Here is an 8,358-nt window from a genome sequence, read left to right as displayed (position 1 = left end):
TAGATCGTACTCCTTATAAAATATATACATATATACATGTGATGTACTCTATGTAAAGTCCATGTATTTAACCAAAAGGCAAATAATCTGCAGTACACAGCCTGTAAGTGCATTTTCTAACAATTGGAAGGAGAAAAAGCCTTTATTGATATGTTAAGTTTTGTTAACAAGGATAGCTGGGAATAAATGCAACAATTTATTTATTCTGCACTTACCTTCAAACAAATATGACATTTGCTAATTAACTCAAAATATGTTATTGAATCTATGTTGATATTTCAGATTTCCATTCTAAAAATATATCTTCATTGCATGTGAAAGCTACAGACTGAAAAGATGAATTTCTAAAACACACGTGCAGTAAACTTTGAGTAGAAAAAAATGCAAATGCAAGAAAGGCTTTTAAATACTCAACATTCAAAGAAAAGTTATTAATTCTTAATATTCAAGGTATGTTACCTATCTGTGTTTAAAACATGTTGCAGAGCACTTCCACTGATGCTCTGTGGAGACTGTTAAGATGTGTACAAAGTGGGGGCAGGTAGGGATGGGCTTTTTAGCCCAAGGGTAGTCCTGACAAATGTGCCACCTTTTAACGCTCCATTTCCTCTTTCTGTTCAGGTTCCAGCTTCCCTCTGTGTGTTTACATTATTTACAGCTACTTCATGGATGTTTTATTTACTGTCATGGGGAAGTTGAAGCTTCCACATTTCCAAATGGCCAAAAAAGAGCTCTAATGGTACATAGAATTAGAACGCTCGAGGCCATCCAATAATCACCTCCAGGATATTGTTGAGAGGGGAGCTGACTAACATTTTGTTTTGTTGGAAATACCAATTTGTACTGCTGTATAGGCCAAATGTGTTTTCATGTAATTGCTGCTATTAAGCTATCAAATGCATTCCATATATTTGATATTTACTAGAGACTACAGTAGGATGTATACTACAATCACATCACTATCTCCATAGTAGTTTTTCTTGTAGTCTATTACTTATTATCTTTCAGCTGATGGCTAATATTGTATACCTTAGGAAGGAGATGGTGGTGATAGAGCTGAACAAATGTATAAACAGTCCGATTCTTCACAGAGGCCTAGCATACGCATGACCACTCGACTCCATCAGTGCTTGTATAATTGAGTATGTGCTACATTCGCTTGCACAGCTTTCAAGCCTCGTCTTTTGAAACACGTAATGCGCAAGAGAAGGACAGGCCGGTACCACCTCCACTCTGAAATCGCGTCAAGCATGAAGGGTAAACAACATCTCTAAAAGAATATACTCAACCCATACGTCAAAAATGTGTGTGCGTGAGTTGTGTTGGTATCTGAAAAAAGTCTGTAGAAGATGGTGTGTGTGTGTGTGTGTGTGTGCAAGTGTTGTGTAAAAGCCCAGCTCAAGGACTCTTTTTCAATTCCTCATCTAAAGAACAGATAACAAGTAACAAGAGAGGATATGATTGTGATTTGCATTGCAGCCACAGTGTTACAGAACACAATGAAACACAGCTCTCAAGAGAACAAAACCATAAAGTGTGAAGACTGTTTTCCAAATCATCATTTTAATCTACGACTGGGAGCGGGAGAATAATTGAAGTAAGTTCTTTTTGCCACTTTTTTGGACTTGTTTTTCACACGACTGTGGCCATCACACTCTGGCATCAGCTTTTCACAGTATCATTAGTTCCAAAGAAAAACCCATGAAAGGACCAAGAAAGGCACAGAATGCAGTGATACAAAAAAGGAAAAAAGTATTGAGAGGATATAAGTGCTGATGCATGCCCAGCGTTTGAGGACTGGGGACAGCAAAGTGCATTATTTCAGCCCCTAGGATGATCGAAAGAGTAAACAGATATTTGTCATACGGCATGAGAGCAAAGGACGGCAGAGAATGTCTGCAACATCCGTTACAAGGGGGCCTCTATAGCCCTCTGAAGGGTATAATGGTCCCTGTGCTCCTTCATTCAATCGGTCTTTTTTCTCTCTCCAACCCTGTCTCTATCATAAGCAACCTCGCTGCAGAAGGAATTCATACCGTATACTGTGAGAAGGTAGGTTCAAGGAGATACTTATGTTATTTGTTTTAATTACAGGTAATACATGATAATGAACACTTTTCACCGTGAGCAGTTGTTTTTTTTTGCACACCAGCTTGATCATTCTGCTGATTTAATTGCTGAACAATTTAATCACCAGCGTGACCCCTGAAAGTGCTGCTTCAGTTCGTTTTACAACATTAATCTAAACTGATTCATTGTGCAAAAAAAAAGACATCAAGAAAACTTCTAAATTATAGTGTATACTGGTGTACAAAAGATGATTGAAACTGTTATCTGTAGATGTGGGTAAAAGTAGACTATCACAACAAATGAATGTAATAAAACTATTGAGAGTATGATGGGTGGAGGGAGCAACAGAAATTATATAAATAAATATAGTTAAGAAAATGTGCTATGTGCAAACAGAAATATATAGTGATCAGGCTTGGGCAGTTATAGATTGCATGTAACAAAGTAACGTAATGAGGATTACAGTTTTAAAATACATTTTAAGATAAAGAATGATATACTAGCATGCACATGTGTGGTGCACAAACTACAACATCCCTCAGGTCTAGAGTGAAACTATAGCTAATCTTAAAGTTGCCAATTTGTTATCATGGCCTCAAGTAAAAACAATTCTTTCACTGGGTGGAAATTTCTCAATTTTTTGGTCTTTAAAGCAGAAAGGGCAACAACATCACAGTACAGCGCAGGTTCTGCCTGCCAGCTGTGAAAATGGCCTATAGGCATAGGCAGTGCTATTCAGAGGCTAGGGGAAAGCTTAGCTCCCCCAAAATTATCACTGAGAGAAATAAATCACCTCACCTAGTTATACTGCTTTCAGTATCACACTGATCTCAGTTCAGTTGCAGATCTGCCAGTCAGTACCCACATATTGGTATTCACTGTAGGCTTATTAGGCTGTCACTGTCCTAAGATCAGTGGGGAAGCTTTTCTATCACACGTCACATCACTACGTGAGCACACCTTTCCCGTTATTTTTTGCAGTGTAAAATTAGTAAACTCAATTAGTTTGTTAAATTGAATGTCCTCAAGTGTTGGACAACAACCAGCAGATTGTGCTGCTTTGACAATGTCTGTGTAAAGTGCCTCGGCCCTTCCTGGTGTGGTCAGCGACTCCTGTCTCTAACATTATGGGCTTACACTCACATGGTGTGGCTTACAGTCTGCTAGATACTTGTCGTTAAGTAGCTATAAATATTTTCATTTTCAACTCTCTGAATTATGTCTATGTGTTGGTAAAATATAATTATGGGGTTGAGATCCTCTGTCTACCTTTGCCATAGTTTATACACACATCTTTTTCATTCATATGAGATGTATGACTGTGATCCTCTGTGATCTCTGGAGAAGAGAATGTACATTTGTGTGAAGAATAATAATTGTTACTTAGAGTCAAATTCTCACAGTTAAGTAGGTTTATGATGAAATTTATGAAATCATCATCGGGAGGACCATAAAATCGTCGTAATAATTTAGCTTCCCCATATCTGATGCCCTAGTGCTGCCTAAGCCTATAGGATACTGCCTGAATTTGCTTAACCCTGTAAAGCCAAGTGTTTGTTTCATATTTGATACATGAGTTTTTGAGACCTCTACATCATCAGTGTGATATATAAAAAAAAAAAAAAGAAAATAGAATTTTCTGGCAATTATTTCATGGTTCAAAGGCATGTATTTAAAAATGGCCTGAGAGGACACATTTTTGATGCAAAACAAATTTGGTTTTCCCATTTTATTTTCTGCTTCTTGCATATCTGGTGTTGAGGTAATCCAACAGTAACAGAAAGTACTCAAGTTACGTTGCTTTAATATTGTGATACCTGGATTCGTTACTGACTACATTTTTAACAGGTAATTATGCTATTTGTATCGGATTACATTTTTAAAGTAACCATCCCAACCCTGATAGGGAATATATAATGTTTGATACATTTTAAGATTATATGAAAAATACATATACTTTCTCTCACTTAAAAGGTTTATAGCTACCTGCTTGCTCCTTCACAGAGGATTGCAGTTTAAATTCATGGCGGATTCTACCAGTGACCTAGTTTCATGGCAAAAAAATATCTAAATGTCCTTACAAACATTTCAAACAAATCCATAATCCACTTCTTCTCTGTTCATTTGCGCAGTATGTTCCACAACAATGATGTTATTTAAAAAATATAGCTCAATGAACAGCTTCTGTTTGTAACATTGTTAGCAAGACAATCACAGAACCCAGTGGCCCTGAATACTGCGTATTTGTCCAGTCTTGATGTTTGGCAGCAGTGCATCCTCACATTGCTTGAATTTTCTATCCATTGCTACAACTATTGCCGTGCTCCAACAACTTCCTGTCTGTTATAGCTTTTTCAAGTTTCAGCCACAATCTAAACCAGTGGCCACAATATACATAGGCTTTCTGCAGTATCCACCACACTCAACAGCTAGTGGAAGCTTAAACCTCACTCATACTTGCTATCAGCACCCTGTTTTCCCTGCGGCACCTCCATTGCCTGTGCCCGCTCTGCCAAGCTCACAGGGAAGAGTTTATTGACCCAAACACGGTTCTTGATAATCTTTAGACCCTTGCAGAAGTACAGAGACCTTCTGCAGTACACTACAAGGTTTTGGAGGAGGTTCATCTCATATTTCGGCCTTGTCCACACTATACACACATCGTTACATAGCGGCAAAGCAAGCTCATGGAGAGGACAAGAGATGCATAAATATATGACTTTTTTTTTTTTCCAAAAAAAATCTTGGGGTCACAGTCATTCTAATGCTATTACCCCCCCATGCTATTGCTTTTTTATTATTTCTATTTTATTTTAAAATTGTTTAACTTTTTTTTATTGTGGATTCAAAGCTCATCAATGTCAACATAAAAAAAGGAACAAATGCACAATGAAAGCAGCACTGGTGAAGAGAAATAAATCTGTTCATTTACTTGCTACACTGAAGGGAGCATGCAACCTTAATGACTTATTTGGATATAATTATGCCATGCTTGAGAGGACAATGTGGCAACATTATGCACTCTGGTGACAGCAGCACTGGCACTTGTTCCACCGATGTTACTTTTGAGGATAACAAACAAATCTGGGGAATTTGGTCACACCTGCGTGAAGGATATTTATTCTTGTGGGGGAGCGAGAGTGGAAAGCGTGTGTGCAGCTTTTCTTGAAAACTGTTTAATTACTTGCTTATTAAATGTATTTTTCGACACAGACCCTCAAGTGCGAAGACTAATCAGATTGGTTGATAACAGCTGGTTTATAATTCACATCCTCAAAGGTTTCTTTTTGAAGCCATTTGACAAAAGTGTTTGTGCCCTTGTGTGTGAATGAAAGACACACAGAGTGTAAAGCACCGATGAAGTTCAACTTAATACATTAGAAATCAGCGTGCTTCTAATTCTGTCACTAATTCAACCCTTCTGACCAAATACTACTTTTAAGACAGATACTTTAAGCTGTGATTGTGGCGTCTGTCAAAATAAAATCACTGATATTAAGTCAGTCATTACAGGTAATTAGTTTAGAGAAGCAATATTTCTAAGCTCTGGTAACTGTGCTTCCTGGGGCAACCTGTCAATCACTTTTAGCAGCTAATTACTCATTCATTAGAAACAAATGAAAATGATGAATAAAAAAAGATCGGATAAATGCTCATGACACTTAATGAATCATTAAGACATGTCATTCAAGTAGACGTTATTTTGCACACACAGTGTACAGTACAAAGGTAGGCCACACAGCAGTCTAGGCTCAGGTAATCATTAGCATTTACCTAACGTTGCTCAGCAAAGGCCAAAGGTCTTTCCCCTTCTGACTCAGCAAACAAGCCCTTACAAAATGAGCATGTTCAGATTTCTGGATATTTGGTTTATAACTATAACAAAACACAAAACAATAAGTGCTTATTTTTGTTATTCTGTTATTGTATAGCACCAAAGGTATCTGCTGAAATCCTTTAATTCCTCCTCTCCTACTGTATTTCCATTTTTAAAAAGCAGCCGGCCCGGAGAGCGGTTAATAAATGCTTTCAAATACGATAAGCAGTTCTCAGAGCACTCTGTTTGAGCCACTGCAGACAAGACAGGCGGAGGAAAAAACAGAGACCAGTGTATAGATACCCAGGCCTGAGCCGGAGCTAGCCTCAGGAGTAGGAGAGCGAGCTACAAAAACAACAACAACAACAGCAGAAGAAAAGACAGCATCACAGGAGGCTTGGCTACAAAACATGTGTCCTGTTAGAGAAAACTAACTGTCAAAAACAACTTACCTCCAAGATGTTTGGCTTTCACCTGTCAGCTCATCTTATGGCCTAGAGATGAATTTGACCAGTTTTAACTGCCAGCCCTTATGACTCACGCAAAAAGCCACGCTTTTACTATCTTTTCCTCTATCTCTCCCCCTCTCTCACACACACTCCCTGCCTACCTCTCATGGTTGCCGTCCCTTTTTACCTAGAGTCATAAAGTATGCAAATGACCTGTGCTGAGCCTGTCGTAGCGACTGTAGCCACAGTAATACCACAGCCAGGAAAGCACACAGGTGGTGTACATTACACAGCATGTTCCCTTAAGCTTAGCCCTGTAGCAGAACACATATGTCTGTTTCTTGTAGCCTTGTTTGAGTCACCTGACGAGGCGAGGGGGGCAAACAGGAACGTTGCCCTACATTTGGCTGGCCTTGTTTTTTCCATTCACGTGCCGTTTGTCTTGTAGGGTTGTCTCCCGGTAAACTTTGAAATTTAGTCACCTGTTGACTTAGCACAAATTATTCATGATCTAATTAGTCCTAAAACTATTTATTTATTTTTTAATAAGTGAAGTGTCAATTAGAGAGGTTAGAGACCAGATGGGATCATGGGACGTGCATTTATTTACCGTGAGACAGAACCAGGCTGAAAATGTTGATGATGTTGTTGATGATCAACCAAATGTGTCACAAGAGGGGAGCAGCTAAGTGCAGTGACTGTAGGGTTTTATAGCAACTATATAATTTGGTAACAAGGGGGCTAAGAGTTTATTATGCTAGGTAATAAAGAATAATACCAAAGGTGCACTGGGAGGATATAATTATGCAGATGAGATGGGTGTTTAGACAGGAAATAAACAAGGAAGCCTCACACTGTATTGTATTTTTGTGTTTATCAGGAAATGTGTCACTGGAAACTTCCTTCTTTCAGACTAAAGCTAAAGCAGGGCTATTAAAGTTCTGCAATGTATCATTTGTCATTCCCATTTAAGAAAAAATGCTACATTTGATTAACATTCATGTGAAGAGAAATTTCCGTTTTGAAAACTAAATGAGATTTGAAAATGACGGCCAGATCTTCAAGTAACAGCACAGTGTGCCAATAACTAATGATTGATTATGATGATTGCGAACTCTCATCCTCCAGTGCTCTTGCAAACTGCAAGAGAAAAGTTTTCTGTCCCTCACAATCACTGAGGGGTCAGTGTGACTTCATACTCTCAATTTGATGAACACGCTCACACTCCTGGAGCCCAGGTGAAACCTTGACTGCCCAAAAGTAATTGCTTCAACTAATGAAGTGCTGCCGCTCAAAGGTGCCCGCACGATGGAGTACACTTGCTGTTCCCAGGTCAGTAAACCCTGTATTAGTCTAGCCATACTAATGAAAAACAAGGCGCACATTTGCAAAAGCGCTACTCTGTAATTTGTTTCTTGCATACCTTGAGGAACAAATGATAATGGGAACACAAGCCAAACCCGACTAGAAGAAATTAGCCAAGGGCCACAAACTGAGGGGCTGGATAGGCATACAGTCAGTAAAGCAAATATTCAGTGTAGAAAATAGTTAATTTAATAGTCTCCATCTCTGAGGAGCTCAACATTAGTGCATTATTTACTGTCTTTGGGATGTCTGCTTAGAATGATGGCCAAATGATTTCTTATTCTAAAGAGGAAAGCAGAAAACTGGAATTATTCACAAGCTGAGACGGTGCTGGATCAAGTGTTCCTGCAGACTCGATACATGGTAAAAATGAACTGTGGTATTTGGATCAAACATCAAATTCTCCATCCATTCAAAAAAGGAAAAAAAAGTGAGATTAGCAAAGTAAAGCGGGGAGAAAACTGTGTTGAACTAGCTTGTTCTACATTGCATTATACTTACATAATCACACACAGCTACCCAGAATACCCACTGGTGCTCCAACTTTAACACCCTCATCACCATCGCACCACTCAAATCATTATGGAGCACTAATGTTTGCTGTGATCTGAGGAAATAAAATTATTCCTAACTAACAAGATTCTTTGCAATCCTTGC

The 8,358-nt window shown here is 38.6% G+C and overlaps 1 protein-coding gene across 1 annotated transcript in view; it reads right to left on the bottom strand.

Annotated features, from left to right (window-relative positions):
* Nucleotides 1-6,599, bottom strand: part of LOC118337755 (phospholipid-transporting ATPase ABCA1-like) — a 177,729-nt gene extending 171,130 nt beyond the window's left edge. Inside the window, exon 1 of the mRNA XM_035674855.1 lies at nt 6,340-6,599. The gene's annotated coding sequence lies outside the window, so the exon portion shown is untranslated. The remainder of the gene's footprint in view (nt 1-6,339) is intronic.
* Between the last annotated feature and the right edge of the window lie 1,759 nt (nt 6,600-8,358).

Source organism: Morone saxatilis, unplaced genomic scaffold (genome assembly GCF_004916995.1).
Source record: "Morone saxatilis isolate NCDOM2014 unplaced genomic scaffold, NCSU_SB_2.0 Contig4, whole genome shotgun sequence".
NCBI classification, from domain to species: Eukaryota; Metazoa; Chordata; class Actinopteri; family Moronidae; genus Morone; species Morone saxatilis.
Note: the sequence above shows the minus strand (reverse complement) of the source record. Positions and strands in the feature narration are given on the sequence as shown.